Below are 16,824 nucleotides of genomic sequence, written 5' to 3' on the forward strand. Positions count from 1 at the left end.
ACATAAATTATATAAAATAGGTGCAAGTGGGCAACCTTGTTTAAGCCCAACATTTGTGGCTATTTCCTCGCTCAGCATACCCTCCTGATTGAGGGACACATGGACAACATTGTCAGTGTAGAGCTCTGGTATGAAATATGGTACCACCTGGCTTAAGTTCCATTCTCTCAGTTCAGACCACAAGCTATTTCTGTCAACTGTGTCAAAAGCACCTTTATAAAGAATGAAACAGATGTATAAGGCTCCATCTTTTCTTTTGATGCTATCGTGGATTAAGTATAAGAGGGTCCATGCATTGGATAAGGTTCCCATCCCTTTTGTAAAGCCTGTTTCCAGTTTCAAGAGTAAGATGTTCTTTTTTAACCAAGTATTTAGTCTACTAATAATACCGGTGCAAATGTTTTGGAGCAAACATCAGACATAGCAATCAGTCTGTAGTTATCCGGATTCTCTCTAGCTCCCTTTTTGAAGACAGTAATAAATATTGATGATTTCCAACTAACTGGAATGAAACCCGTGCTGAGGATTAAGGAGAATAAATAAAAACAATATTGTGGGCCAGATTGCCAGTCTATGCTTGTATATCAGGTTTAGATTTCCATCCAGGCTGGGGGCCTTAAATGGCTTCAACTTGACAATAATCCTTTCCAGGTGTCCTTTGTCTATATTTAGATTGTCTATGAATCACGCTCCCATAGAGTTTTCTTTATAGCTGTGGATTTCATTTTATGATACAATCGACTGATATGATTTATCCAAATGGTCTCCGTTGTAGGGTTAATTTCTTTTTTAATCTTATTATAGTTATCGCTATGTGGCTTAAACAATTCCCAGAATCTACAGCCATCTGTAGTTCTGACCATATTACACAGCTGAAACCACAGAAGCTGTATGTCTTCTAATGAAATGTTTATATTTCGTTTTTGCTATTCTTAGGTTTAACAGTGAGTTATTAAAAATACTCCTCTTTGCAATTTTAATATCATTATTGTGCCTTTGGTTTTCCTTAGCAATAACTATATCATATGATTTTCCACTAGTTTGTTTTAGCAGAGCATCTGACAGTGTATCTATTTATATACTGTGTGGCCCTCTCCGAAAATGCATTAAACAGATTAAGTCCTATATTGTAACCATGGCAATTTTCAACAGTATGGTGTCAAAAAAGAGCACATCTCTCAATATTCTTCACTGACCACTGAATTCCGTTACCACCCTGACTCCATATTCATTCACCACCATTGGTATCTATCACTTTACAACTAGATTGAATAGAGCATTTCTTAACCACATCATCACTGACAATAGTTGGGGTAATGCCAAGTTGACCCACAATTTCAAGCATTGAGGCAGGAAAGAGTATATAGTCAATCCATGAAAATGTGTTCCTATCAGACCAAGTGTAAGAACGGTTGCCGAGCTCGGATCTGTCTAAGTAGAGTTGTAAGGTGTCCGGTTAAAGTTTCAACTACAAAAGGATCGAATGCAATAGGGTCGACGCAATAGGACCGAAAACAAAATGGTCGATTTTATTTTTTTTAATTATATATATTTTTTTGGGTTTCCGTATAGTTAAAAAAAGTGTTTTTTATCACAAAAACGGGGGTTGCAAAAAAATGTTTAAAAAAATAAAAATGTTTTCGACCCTTTTTGTTTTCAGTCCTTTTGATTCGACCCTTTCACCTATAACCGAGTTGTAACAAACAATGACTATGTATGAAGGAGGCCCATGAATCATTTGGCATAGTAAACTCTTCCATCTCGTGTACTATAGTATCCCCCAAATGATGTGGTGTTATCTCAAATAATTCAGAGAATTCTTGTCTCATATGGGTAAAGCGTGTATAGTTTAAGTCACCCACAATTATGTATAGTGCCATGGCATTATCACAAGTCCAGTCATCGATAGTCTTCTCTAGTTCTTTAATTATAGGACAGGCAGGCACATTTTTGGGGGGAATTATAAACATTAATGCTAAGTATACTTTGGTCCACATTATCCATATTGCAATAAAGAATTGTCGCAAGGATGTATGGATAATTCTCAGGGAGTCTGTATTCAGTTAATGTTAGGTGATGTTTTGCACCTAGTGAGAGCCCTCCAGATGGTCGACCAAACTTGCTACTTTTAGCCTTTCTCTGGATTATTTGATAACCATCCAGAATAAAGTCATAAAGTAGGCAGACTTCTTGAATAGCAAAAAAATCAGCCCCAAACAAAAAGGGCATACCTTTGCTATTGGAAACAAAAAAATGGCACCCTCGAAAGTTTCATGTCAAGTCTAGCCGATCCCCAAATTGAACATTCTGTCAATCTAGCTCATCACAGTTTCCATTAGTCAGGGTTGTCCTGTCCATTAGGGGTATGTGTGAATTGTTTGCTTGTAAACCCTCAACTATTGTTTGTCCCAGATTTTCAATACTCATTGTCCCGCTGTTTCCATCATTTCCATTCTTCTGTTTAGGTTTTTTCTTTATCTTCAACTCTTTTAAATTCATATCCCATCTCTCTAAATATATTAGAGTATAGTAATATACATTCGGAAACAATGCCATATATATATATATATATGGAACATCCACTGAAGAGAAATATGGCAGAGAGCAACTAATCTAATGTTAACGAAGTGAGGAGCAGGAGAGATTCAAACCGACAAGAGATGGGAGAGAAGGAAACACAAGGCAAATAACAGAAGACTGTTACAAGAGAGAAGCTAGAACTGAAATAGAAAGAGCCACAACTGGATGTCTTGACAGCAGAGAGGGAGATACGTTGAAAGAAAACGAAAGAGAGACTGCTAAAGCAGGAAAGAGGTGATACAATAGTGGCAGATCAATAGACACTGGTAAACAGGCAGCAGCCCAGATGAAAAATACAGCAACAGGAAAGGAGACATGTCTACATGTGCTTCTGTTTTGTTAACTGCCTTGCCTAGAATTTTATTTTAAACCGTGACCATAAACTAGGCCACATCACTAGTAGTTCTTAATAGAATTCCCGCCCCCATGTATCAGGAAGATGCAGCTGTCAGGGAAAGACATTATTTGAAGCCAGATAACATTGCTATACAACACTTTCCTTTCAGGTTTTTTTGTACATTTTTAACTTTATACATGCATTTCATGTTGTCAGATACATTTTACTCTTTTGCGAAGGAGAATACTATTTTTTAATCTCTTGAAAGGGAACATACTCTCCAATTCTAAAAATAGGCAGTAAAATACTTGCATATCAAAATCCTATTTGGAGCACTGAACTCATCCCATCTATCACCCAGTTTTATCGTTGATGGTCAATCCGCTAAAAATCCCCATGGTATTCTATGAACTTCAAAAATGGGGGATAAGACCACCTTGCCACAACTCGTCAACCCATGCTAAATCCACAGGACAGATTGGCATTAACGGTAAATGACTTCAGCAAATTTACTGCCAAACTCGTGATGAGGTCCATTTTTCTTAAAATAAAAAATGGCATAGACACTACCCCCATGCCTGTCCGGTGGTCATTATGCAATACTTTACTCTTTTGTGCCTGTTTCAGCGAGTCCTGTATTGATTTCAATTGGATCATTATGGTGGTAAATAGCGCATGCTTTGGTTGTTTGCCATGTTCCCAGAATAGTTCATTGTTATCATTTTGAGGCGATATGCGAGGTGGCAGGTCCACCCTGTCGGCAATGGCCCGTGGCCCAAGTTAAAGATGGTGGCGGGCCGTTACCTATAAAGTGGGCCCGCGACCGAGGAGCACATTGCCATTAGCACCCATGTAGATGTTTGTGTGTTTTTTTAACAAAATAATAAAATGTACCTTTCTCTCACCGCCTGACGTCGCACCGTGCTGTCAGCCAGGAAGTCCATTTTCAACCGTCATCCACATTGAAGAGGGACTACCTGGCGGATGTAGTGTGCAGCATCAGGCGGCGAGAGAAAGGTACGTTTTTTTTTTTCGTTTCGAAAAAAAAAAAGAAAACACCACTGGCACCCGTTTAGGTGAAGGTGGAGGAGGGAAGGGAAGTGCCTGACACCAATGAGACTGCTCGGAACGCAGGCTTTCGCTAGTGAACACAGACCGTGTTCTGAGCATTCTCATTGGTGGAAGGTGCCTTCCTGGGTGCTAATGAATTAGTTTGCCCCTCATTGGCAGGTCCACCCCGTAGGGAAAGGCCTGAGGGTGCTTGGCCGTTACCCAGACATGCCAACCCTCCCGATTTAGGCGGGAGACTCCCGATTTTGAAATGAAAAGTATAGGAAAATATTGCTATTTTTCACGTACTCCCGCCTGAAAAAATTCTAGCCCCAATGCATGCCTACGGGAAATTAATTTCTCCCGAATTCTCTCGTGAAATCTCCCCCATAGGTTCCTCAGAATGTTGGCATGTATGCCGTTACCTACGGGGTGGGTCCACCACGAGGGGCATAACGTTATTAGCACCTGTGTAGTTGTTGACACGGTTGCTAATGGTGTGTATTTCAATTAAACAAAATAATTTACCTTAGAAGTGCAGCCCGACGCAGTACAGTCCTGTTGGACAGGAAGCCTGTTTTCTATGTTGATGACGTCATCAACATTGAAAGCCGGATACCTGCCCAAAAGGACTAAGGTATGTTTCTTTTGTATTTAAAAAAAAACACACGCTCATAGCACCAGTGTAGGAAACTACGCGGGTGCTAAGAAATGGAGGGGGACAGGGAGCAGGGAATGTAAGGGGGCGCCAGCCCAGGCAGCTCGGGACACAGGCTTGTACCATAGAGCACAGCCCACATCTGAGCCTCCTGATTGGCTGGCGCCCCCCTGCAGGGTGCTAATGGTTAATGCAGCCTGATAGGATAATACCAAGAGGTCATAATGCATGGGAGAGATTATCCATGGTTATTAACAAATGCAGTTACATTTCACAAATCATTTGTGTTTATTTATTTGTAAAGCGCACCAAGCCCTCGGGCATCTGGGCGCATTCATTTGCCAACTTGCAGAAATGTGCTAACAGCATTTGTCCTACTTCTGTTACTTTTCTCTATGCTCAGAATGAGACTTACAGTGTCAGTCGTTTCTGCTTATTGCTCAGCAGGAAGTGGCCATCTGGTAGATCAAGTACCCTACAGATGGACTGAGTCTATTATAACACACACATACATGGAAATCCTGCTATCCTGCTTTCACGTGTGTATCTGGACCCAATTATCATAGAAAGGAGTGCTTACACCAGCACACACTTTTGCTGAAACGAGCTTGCTTCTGTGCACTGTGGCTGGCCCTGTAGTTTTGTGAGGTGAGCTGTGTGACCAGCACTCTCGCTCAGAAATCTGTTCCAGCACCACTGTAAATAGATGACAACCGAGGAGAAGTGAGAGTGAACGGGGTGGTGTGAATTGGCTCCTGAATGATAGCTGACTTAGTGGAGGGTTTGGACTGGACTGGAGGGGGTCAGCAAGCGAGTGTGCCTCGAGATAGTTGACTTCGGGGGTGAAGGGAACCCTCTCAAGGATTTTTCATTGATAGGGAATGAGGAGTGGAATGGGTGACTCTTGGGGTCCGAACTTGTTTTTATTGGGAGAGGAATGTCTGTGGCTGATTTGTAGTAGGCTGGGAAGATGCCTGTTGAGAGGCTGAATAAGGCGGAAAGGTCAGCCGAGGTGACAGGTTGAAGTACCATAACAATATGTGGTGGAAATGAGTCTTTCGAAGTGCAGGATGGATTGGCAGAGTGAAGATGCGTCAAAGTGCAGTGGAGGATATGGGGGACAAGTGGGACATAAAGTTGAGTGTAGGGAAGATGGGGAGAGAAAATGAGAGGGGGGTACAAGAGATAGAAGGGTGGATAGGGTGACTCATGTTTTGGTGATCTTTTAGTGTAGAAGTAGGAGGAAAAGTCATTGGCAGAGAGAGGAGGAAACAGAGAGTTTCTTGGAGGTAGGGAAGCAGGGTCCTTAATAGTTTGGGATTGCGCATGCAGAGAAAGGAAACCAGATTAGTGTAATAAGAGGATTAGGCTCTGTCCAAAAATGTGGTCAGCGTCAGTAACAAGCACTTGTAACCAGCGGGGAGAGCTCAGATCAGTGTTTGGGCCAGCAGAATCAAGTCTGCACCAGCAATGCATGGTTGTCCTCAGCAGCTAAATGGCCGGGGAGATTCATGGTTTAGGACACAGAGGGGAGAGCTCATGGAGAAGGCTTATAGTGATTATTTGTTGGTTGGATAGTGCACGGTTGAATTCAGTAAAGTTGAGATTAAGGGAGTTAGCAGGTGGAGCAGAGAGAGATTGGAGCTAAATGTTGACTTGGTTGAGGTAGTAGACCAGGCTTGAATTAACATTTGGTGATAGATGAAGGGGGGATGAGAGAGTTGGAGAGACTTAGAGATAGTGGCATGAATGAGCGAGGTGCCAGAGAGGGAGAGGACAGTTGTGGGGTACAGAGGAGATCAGGGCAGACATCAGAATATGAGATTGAGAGAGTTGCCTTGGTGAGGATTGGAAGGTTATGTCAGCCGACTAGTAAGTTGTCAGAGAGAGTTGAGTCAAGTTGAACATTTTGAACCATATTTGGAGGGTTGAGGCTGCCCATTACGACAACAGTGATGTCAGTTGGCGGTTTTTTGAGTAAGAGGCTAAAATCGTAGAAGAAGCGGTTGAGTATGTTGGTGGGTGCCAGTGGTCGAAGTGAGCGGGAGCGTTGCTTCTCTACTTTTTAAAATAATGTTTTACCGTTCCTATACTTTTATTTTCAAAAGAAAGTGTTCCAGAATGGTTTCGTTTTAAAATACAAGTATTGGAAGATGTTGAAACTTGCACTTTCACTGCAACACACTGAGTGTTTCCTTAAGGAGCAGGTACATGTGTTTAGGGGTTTGAATTGGTGATGGAGAGGGCGTGGTGATGGGATTTGTGGGGAGTGGGTTTGTACACTTCGACAACTGGTGGGTACAGTGGCCTCTCTACTCTAGTCTGAGGAGAACAGTAAGAGTGGAGGGAGCGAGTATTTAGACCAATGTATACTGAAACATGAAAGGAGTGAAATCAGAGAGGGGAAGGAGTGGCATTGATAATCATGAGACCGACAGCACCATCTTTTTGGGGAGATGAGGGAAAGTGAAGGAAGAGGAAAGGTTGGTGTGAAGGATGTAAGTGTCATGGGTAAAATCCAGTTTTCAGTGATCGCCATCAACAAGAGTTTGGGTTGCTGGTAATCAAAACGATTAGTGAGAAAGGAGGGCGCTTTGCACAGGGAGTGGGCCTTCCAGAGATCCCGTGTGAGGTCAGTAAGGGGGCAGAGGTAGAGGAGGCAGTTTCTATAGCAGATGAATCAAGGCAGCTAGGATAGAAGAGGCTGAATTGGGTAGGATGTGGCAGAGAGGAACGGCCTAAGTGGTGCTTGAGAAGAGTGTGAAGAATGGGGATTGTGGAGGGGAGCAGGTGGAGGGGAGAGGGAAAAAGGGGGTAGTTGCAGGTCATGGCGGAGGGAACGGGGAAAGAACAATAAAGCGAAGGAGTAACATTGGCTGAAGCATAATAGGCAAGGGGACATTATGTTGGTTGTAGGAGGGACCACAGGGTCCTAGTTGAACAAACACTACTAGTTAAATATATCGTGTACTGCGTGACCAAAACACACAATAAAAGAAATGACAGTGTCCTAGACAACCAAAAACTGCAAGTCAAATGTTAAATATGAAGGGTCCTAGTGACTGAAAATGAAAATGCAAAGGTGCATTAGTCCTGTAAAACATCAGTAAATAGACATGTTTTATATATTGCACACCAGGCTCTAGGCAGGACTGGACTCTCATGCAGAACATATCATTTAGTGCTTAATTTATACATCATTCGGTTGAACGTGGAATTGTGAGAAACAATGAAGTACATGCATTGGCAATGCCAAACGTTTTGGCTTTTATGTGGGCATAGCATAGGCATTTGCCAGCCAATCTGGCAACGGTACTAACTGCAAAATGGAGTGCCTGTGCATATAATAATAGTGTCTCGAAAATGCCTTTCTAATACGTAAACAGAAGTTAGTGCTTGTGTTTAGGACTTTTGTGAAGGACTCACATACTGCTTTGTGAGGGACCTCCTGAATCTACCATCTTCCACTCTGCGACCCCTCCAGCTAATCCAGAATAGGGCAGCAAGATTGATTGTTGGCCTTAAACCCAGGGACCGCATCTCTCCTGCCCTAAAAAGTCTTCTCTGGCTGCCGTTTGCTACACAGATGGAATTCAAATCCCTCTGGATCATCCACAAGACTGTCTGACGTGGGGACCACACTATCTTCAACTTTATCTAACTAAATACTCCCCCTCTAGACCACTTCGTTTCTCTGGCACCAACACTTTGTGTGTAAAGCGTTTTGCTAAACAGAGGGTAGGTGGTGGATCACTTTCCTCAGCTGGCTCCCTGCTATGGAACAGCCTCCCACTGCCTCTGAGTCTTGAGCAGGACTTGCGTACATTTCAGAAACTCCTCAAGCCTTTCCTCTTTACCTCCTCCTTTCCTTCCTTTCTCCTCTGCTAATCCCAATCACTAGTTCCTGTGATTGGTGTCCAGAACCCTTATGCATCCTAGGGCACCTGAACTCTCACACCCAATCAGCCCAGCTCCTGTCTACCCTCAGCACTTGCATTGGCACACCCTTCACCCTGGAGGTTCGCACTTACACCTAACACGTCTCCAGGCCGTGTAGCACTAAATGTGGCTCACCCATGAGCTCGAACTCCCCATCACTTACCCTCTCTGCCCTCTTCCTTACTGCACTTTCACATTCTGAATACTCACAAGGTATAGAAGGTTTGTCCTTTTTCCTTTTTTTCTCCCACTGCTCTTAGATATTGGGCCTCATTACGAGTCCGGCGGTAACCTGCCGGTTTTTCCGGCTCGGTTACCGCCGGACTCGTATTACCATTCCGCCTCCGTGATTCCCGGAATTACCGGGGCATTACAACCCCGGTGACCCGGGAATTCCGGAGGCGGAATTTGGTAAATCCCCATTCCCATTGAGTCCCATAGGACTCAATGGGAATGGGGAAGTGGAAACACCGGCACCATCTCGTGATGGTGCTGGTGTTTCCACGTCCGCCTGCAGGCGGGAGGTGTTAAACCCGCCAGGTCAGACCTGGCGGTAATGCCACCTCCCGCCTGCAGGAGTCGAGATCAGGCAGTCCGGAAATAACAGTGGCGGCGGGTTTACCGCCACTGTTATTTCCGGACCGCCCGACCCGTAATGAGGCCCATTGTGTATTTTACTTGCTGTATAAGCGCCTAACAAGCAAACAATGAATAAATAAATTATAATCAACTTTCCAAAGGTGCAGTTGGCTTAGACACGTGTAATTTTTATTACAACTGTACCTCATTTAGAGCTCCAAGTAAGCCATTGCCTTTCTGAAGACTGCTCTGAAATAACAGGGACAGGAGCTTTGAGCACAAGGTTTAATGTTAAAGGCTTGATAGAGCTATCTCAAAGAGAGCCCATGAGGATGTGCTTTGGACGGAGATGGGCAGGAAATGGGTGGGAATAGTACAGCCAATGGGTTGGTAATCGACCCCAACAAAAAAAAAAGACATGGGGCCTCATTACGAGTATGGCGGTAAGGCAACAACGGTGCCGGTATCGCTACCGGCACCGTTGTTACCATATCACCAATACTACGAGTTCTGCTCGAGGGTGCCCTTGCAGCAACCTGGTCTGACCAGGTGGCCGTACCGGCACCCGCGAGCAGAACTTGATGGTACTACCGGTACCTTTATTAACGGTACCGGTGCTACCACCCTCCCCATTCCCATTGAGCCCTATGGGGCTGAATGGGGATGGGGAGTCCCTTATTACCAGCACCCGCGAATGGGCAATTACCGGGCATGACCCGGTAATTGCCCATTCGCTGGTGCCGGAAAGAAAATGATACCGGCGGCAGCCGTGCCTGTACTACAGGCACGGCTACTGCCAGCCTCGTAATGAGGCCCGTGGGCCTCATTATAAGGTTGAGGTAGTCTTGCCGGTAAAACCAGCAAGGCTACCTCCAAACCGCCAAGAAAATTCGGCACCCGCGAATGGGCAATTACAGCGGTATTCCGACCCCGCCGGACCCGGTAATTGCCCTTTCGCTGGTGCCGTTAGATCCCCATTCCCATTTGAGCACCATAGGGCTCAATGGGAATGGGGATGCCTGTAGCACCGGCACGGTTCATTACTGTGCCGTTGCTACAGGCTTGCTGTGCTCACGGGTGCCTTTCATTCCGCCAGGCCAGGCCTTTCAGGCCTGGCGGAATGAAAGTCACCCGCGAGCACAACTCGGAGTTTGCCGGTCCGGATACAACGGTACCGGCAAGCTTACCGGTACCGTTGTATCCAGACCGGCAACCTCGTAATGAGGCCCGATCTATGTGCCTTGACTCATATTACGATTCCCTCCTAGCTGTACTCCAATGCAATCGTTTTGGCCTATAGCACAGCCAAAACTAAAACAGTCACAAAACGCATTGCAATTTTGTTATTTGCTAAATAAGAGCTGTGCTGGTGAGTGAGAGCGGCTGTGAGACTTGGATACTGAGAGAATAGAACATCTAAATGTTTTCAGATATTCATAAACTGGGATGTATGCACTGCAGAGGGCCACAGAGAGGGGGCAGTCGCATGCTCTATAGTGGGTCCACACCGCTTAATCTAGGCGGCTTGATAGTTCTAGGCTTCCGCTTAAGGAGTGGCACCTTCCCCTCCCACGAGACAAAGCTGCCAAGTCATTCAGGCGATGCTCATTAAAACAATTGGGCTGGGTGTGTCGCTGCTGGAAAATCAATATCCCAATTTGACGGGACTTGGTCTGCTTTTTCCCAGCTGATATATTTCAGGGTGGCAGCCCTGAAAGACGAGTTGCAGACGTGTAATTCATTTACAACGCTGCACAAACACTGGAGACCTTTAGCCGGCCCCACACCGCCGTTCTTCCCCTCCACCTACCCCTTTCTCTCTTTTTCTGGTTCTTATCAAGTGAATCAGTCAATGCACCGAACCCTTTTTAACTTAGACTAGGCTGCAGCATGATAAGTGCCGTCTGAAAATCAAGGCCGGTGCAAGGATGTGTGCTAATCCAGTAGAGGTGCCTTTTTCTAATCCACTCCCTTTTAAACGCGCCATCTTTGATGTTTACAAGGCCATGGAGGCTCTCTGCTCATGCCACCCTACACAGCCTGCTAGAATGGCTTCATGTTGCATGGACACCGGAAAGGGGAGTGGGCACTTACAAACAAGATTAGAAGCCTTCCACCTACCTGAGGAAACAAAACAAAAATAATGTATGGGTATCATTATTTGATAGTAAAATGATGTGTTTATCCCGATACTAGTAACTGGGAAACTACTCAACATATAGAATGAAAAAGACACAATTATGAAAAAGACCAAGGACAATTCTGGAAAACTCACGAATTCCTAAATGCAGAGAACATACCGAGCATCGATCACGCCTCAGGGAACATGACATTAGCAGCAGGGTTGGCAGCATCTCTCCCGCCGTGCTATCATGGCAGAGGCTTGGGAACCAGAGGTGGTGACTGCTGTGGAGGGGGTGCTGTAGGCAGCGTCTGTTACTCCAATGCCCGCCCCATGTCCCGCCATTTTGCAATGCACCGGGGTGGAAGCTGTGAATGGCATGGGTCAAGGAGTCAGATCTGGTGAGTGTTATACATGGAAAAAGGACACTGCCCCTTTAAGGGCAGCCAAGGAGAAAGAGCGGGAGGGGAGACGGAAAGGGAGGGGCGAGAGAGAGGGAAAGTTAGTTAGAGTTGAGAGGTGAATAAAGTTGGTTGTTAGTGAATTCGGCTCCGTGTCATTTGTAGGCCCGAGAACGAACGTATGAACGAGGTTCAACACTGGCGACGAAGCCGATACGACCCGTCGCGTGCCGGCAGCAGTTTGGAGGGCCTGTGAGCCCAGCAGTGCGAGGAGGGCCTGTGAGCCCAGCAGCGTTCAGGGAGGGCCCGTGTGCCCAGCAGTTAAGGAGGGCTCGTGAGCCCAGCAGACCAGGTGGGCCCGTGTGCCCTGCAGCATCAGGACCAGAGAGCCCGGCAGTGGTGGCCAGCAGCAGACCAACCGACCAGAAGATCGGAGAGGACCGTGCGCCCAAGACTGGAGAGCCCGGTGGCAAGGAACCCGACAGCGGAGGACTGCCAGCTAACCAGCCGACCAAGCAATTGAAGGGCCCGTGCGCCCGAGACTGAAGCGCCCAGCCGACCGGAAGATCGAGAGGCCCGTGCGCCCCAACTGCAGAGCCCAGCAGCGAAGAGCCCAGCAGCGGAGGCCCACCGGCAGCTGGCCCAGCCGACCAGGTGATCGAGGGGCCCGTGCGCCCGAGACTGAAGTGCCCAGCCGACTGGAAGATCGAGAGGCCCGTGCGCCCCAACTGCAGAGCCCAGCAGCGAAGAGCCCAGCAGCGAAGAGCCCAGCAGCGGAAGCCCGCCGACAGCGGCTAGCCGACCAGGACCGCAGAGCCCAGCAGAAGACGTCCCGCGCACCTCGACAAGAAGAGGACCGCGAACGCCAACAACGAGCGGAGCCCGCGGACCAGAAGAGGCCCACACGTCACGGAAGAGGAGACCCGCAGGCTCGCGGCATCCACCCTCAAGTAAGGAGTCGGAAAAGGGTAGCGAAAAGGGAACCCCGAGTCTCCCACCCACGTGACACATCAGGGAACTAGTGAAATCACCCGAAGGTGACACCTGCAAAAAGGAACCCCGAGTCTCCCACCCACGTGACACATCTGTAGAGACACCCGAAGGTGACACCTGAAAGGGGAAACCCCGTGTCTCCCACCTATGTGACATTGGTAAAAACACCAAAAATTCTGCAAAGGTAACATTTGCAAAGGGGAACCCCGAGTCTCCCACCTATGTGACATTGGTAAAATCACCAAAAATTCTGCAAGAACCCGAAGGTGACATTGCCAGGACGCCACTCTGCACACAAACAGCAGAGGGTGAACAACGTGCCCCAGTGAGCGAATATACACAGCAGCAGTTCAAGAGAACCACGGTGCAAAAGCCGATCAGAGCACCCAGAGCATCCGCGACGCAGCACCCCACGCTACACACCAAGATACCGCCATGTCATCTGCAGACGCGGCAGACCCTAATGCACCACCACCACCACCGGGAGCCCCCTCCTCTCATGCAAGCCTAATGAGGAGACCTGCCCCGTTCACGCTAAACCCACACCATGACCAGGGACAGAGATGGGAAGAATGGATGGAGGAATTTGACGACTTCGTGGGTGCCATTGGCACACAAGAACCTCCCAACATACTGAGCATATTTGCAAATGTCGCAGGGAGAGAAATCAAAAATATTATACGCACGATCCCTCCACAAGACCGCACCACATATGCAAGACTCCTGCAAGCCATTAACGAAAAACTAGTCATCTCACCGAACCGGGACTATGAAAGGTACACTTTCAACCAATGCGGCCAGCTACCTCACGAATCGATAGGGGAGTTCGTAATACGTCTTCAGAGGAAAATATCAAAATGTGACTTTGCTAACTTTAATGACGAAGAAGCCATTAGATTACGCATCATAGAAGGGTGTGTATCCTCGATGTTCCGGAAGCACCTCCTCAAGAAACCCCTATCCCTAAAAGAGGTACTAGACCTAGCCAGGGTATACGAAAGAGTGGACATTCAAGCAGCAGCCATTGAGAACCCCAAAAAGGGAGAAACCATAGCCGCAATTCATCCCTACGCCCGCCAGCCAAACACCCAACCAAGGACCAACCAGAGGTACCCGACACAACGAGCACAGGGTGACCGCCAATGCTATCGCTGCGGATTCGAATATCCACACAGAGGACCGTGCCCCGCCATTGGGCAACGATGCATGAGGTGCGGAATGGAGAACCACTTCCAAGTGATGTGCAAAGAACTACTACCGGAAGGAGGATCAGCACGCCCACGATCTACCCCTCGCACGATGGACGCACATAAAGAACAGCATCACCATGTGGACAGGAACGCACCTCTCGCGCCATCATATCAACGCCCAAACACAGTGAGAGCCTTGGAAGGACTTCAGATTGAACCAGACAGGAAAGACCACGAATTATACGATGCCTATCAGGATGACTTCATGCGGGAACTGGAACGCGAAGACACCCGCAGAGCGGAAGCACCAGACAACCGGGAACGTGACAGGGAGCCATACCCTTACCCCCCACCACACCATCCACCAAGTGGAAACGAACAGCCTCAATACCTGCAGGACGGCTACGACCGAGAGTATGTATGCCTTCTCAGCGTGGAGGAGGAGGACACCGCGGCTCCCAGAGTAACAATTCAGATGGGAAGAACCCAAAACAGATTTATTGTTGATACAGGAGCGACGGTCAACGTCATGAATGAAGACATCTATCGTGAAATAGCCTCAACATACCCCATCCAGGAGTCTAGGACACACATCTTCCAATGGGGAGCGACCCAACCCATGACATCAAAAGGGAAATTTCAATGCGACCTACGACACAGAGGCATCACAGTAACCGCCACGATACATGTGATAAGAAGCCCAGCTATTGGCCGCTGCCTTCTCAGTTACAGGACAGCTAACGCACTTGCCCTGATTGACCTACACTATGACCAGTCAGAGGTCATTGAAGGACTACCACTACCATGTGAATCCGTCAGGGCAATCATAGACAGACCATTGGCAAAAAGAGAACTCAAGAACAACTTCCCCAAACTATTCGAAGGGGTAGGGATGCTAAAAGGGCCATGCATCAAACTACACATAGACAAAAACGTCAGGCCAGTTCCACAACACCCACGGAAAGTGGGTTTCCACCTCCAGGAACAAGTGTCGAAGGAAATACAACTTCTCCTCCAGAACGACATCATAGAGAAAGCGGAAGGGCCAACACCCTGGGTGTCGCCGATAGTAATTGTCCCCAAGGACAATGGTCGCCTTCGCATATGCGTAGACATGCGCATCCCGAATACTGCCATCCAGAGAGAAAGGCACCCAGGACCAGGATTGGAGGACATGCTAATCAGGTTAAACCAGGCGAGGTTTTTCTCAAAACTTGACCTCAACCAGGGCTACCATCAACTCGTCCTGGATCCAGAATCACGGCCCATAACCACATTTGCAACGCATGACGGCCTGTTCCGATACAAAAGGTTAAACTTCGGCATCTCATCCGCCGCAGAAATATTCCAAGAGACCATCAGGCGTCTCATAGCATCAGAGACAAATGCATTAAATTACAGTGATGACATCCTCATATTTGGGAAAGATCAAGACCAGCATGATAAGGCTCTCAGGAACATCTGCTCCATCCTACAAGATGCAGGGCTAACACTAAATGAGTGCAAGTGCGTCATTAACAGAACAAGTCTCAAGTTCTTCGGACACACATTCTCCAACAACGGCATATCGGCAGACCCAGACAAAATAAAGGCCATCACTGATCTTCGAGCACCGACGAACACAGCAGAGTTACGCTCGCTATTGGGAATGGCGGGATATTGTGCGCGATACCTTCCAAACTACGCCACAACGACTGACCCGCTCCGCAACCTCCTGAAGAAGAACCAACCATTCACATGGGACGCACCCTGCCAGGAGGCATTCACAGCGATAAAAGAGGGACTCACCAACAACAAACAACTGGCATATTTCGATCCCAACTGGCACACAATCATCACAGTTGATGCGAGCCCGGTGGGGCTGGGAGCCATCCTAGCACAAACTGACTCTGCAGACAACAGCCACCACGCAATAGTCGCCTACGCCAGCCGAGCCCTGTCACACACGGAAAAGGCCTACTCTCAAGCAGAGAGAGAAAGCCTGGCCGCGGTATGGGCGTGCGAAAAATACCACCACTTCATCATTGGCCGGAAATTTACCCTAGTGACAGACCACCAAGCCCTCCTATCCATCTTTGGGAACCCCAGGACGAAGATGCCACCCCGCATAGAGCGATGGGGGATAAGACTACAGGAATACGATTACACCATCATCCATAAACCAGGAGGAGACGCAAACCCAGCGGACTACTTGTCCAGACATCCTCTGCCCGACAAAGATGACACTTTGGCACATGAAGCCACTGAATATGTCTTGTACCTATCGTCAAATGCCATGCCGCCCACCATCTCGACCACGACGTTCGAAGAAAGGAGCAAAGCCGACCCAACGATCAGGGCCGCTATCACCCTCACCCGCTCCAACAAATGGAGGGAACGCCACTCAAATAGAACTGAAGAAGGAGACGTGGACCAGAAAGAATTAGACCGGCTAGCCAAAGTAAAAGATGAACTTATAGCAACAGACCAAGGGCTACTACTACGAGGAAAGAGGCTAGTAGCACCAAGAGACCTAAGGAAGACACTAGCAATGCTGGCGCACGAAGGGCACAGGGGAATGGACAACACCAAAAGGTTCCTCAGGAACTATGTCTGGTTCCCATACATGGACATGATAGTGGAGGACATGCTCAGACACTGCAGACCCTGCCAACTGGCAGCCCAAGGACAAAACCCAAACCCCCTCCAACTCACCACGCTGCCAACGAGACCCTGGCAAAAGGTCGCAATGGACTTTTATGGACCCGTAGAAGAGGGAGGGTACCTATTAGTAATAATAGACGAGTACTCGAGATTCCCATTTGTGAAACAAACACCCTCGACATCCTTCGCTGACAATGCGCCCATAGTGGACGAACTCTTCAGCGAATGGGGCATCCCCAACATCGTGAAGACCGACAACGGGTCCCCTTTCCAGGGACGGGAATTCGCAAACTTCGCAAAACACCTAGGCTTCTCCCATCAAAAGATCACAC

General features: G+C 47.6%; 1 protein-coding gene across 4 annotated transcripts in view; it reads right to left on the reverse strand.

Annotated features, from left to right (window-relative positions):
- The window catches only part of LOC138497972 (ly6/PLAUR domain-containing protein 2-like), a 248,132-nt gene that overhangs the window by 101,265 nt on the left and 130,043 nt on the right, over nucleotides 1-16,824 (reverse strand). The window contains exon 1 of one of the 4 annotated variants that reach the window (XR_011278677.1): nucleotides 4,496-4,551. The exons of 2 other annotated variants lie outside the window; for them this stretch is intronic. The gene's annotated coding sequence lies outside the window, so the exon portion shown is untranslated. Of the gene's footprint in view, nucleotides 1-3,811; nucleotides 3,918-4,495; nucleotides 4,552-16,824 lie in introns of those variants that run through there. One more of the 4 variants, XR_011278676.1, reaches the window with a different exon arrangement.

The sequence above is a fragment of the Ambystoma mexicanum genome, chromosome 5q, assembly GCF_040938575.1.
Source record: "Ambystoma mexicanum isolate Mex_15411 chromosome 5q, UKY_AmexF1_1, whole genome shotgun sequence".
In the NCBI taxonomy this organism is placed as follows: domain Eukaryota; kingdom Metazoa; phylum Chordata; class Amphibia; order Caudata; family Ambystomatidae; genus Ambystoma; species Ambystoma mexicanum.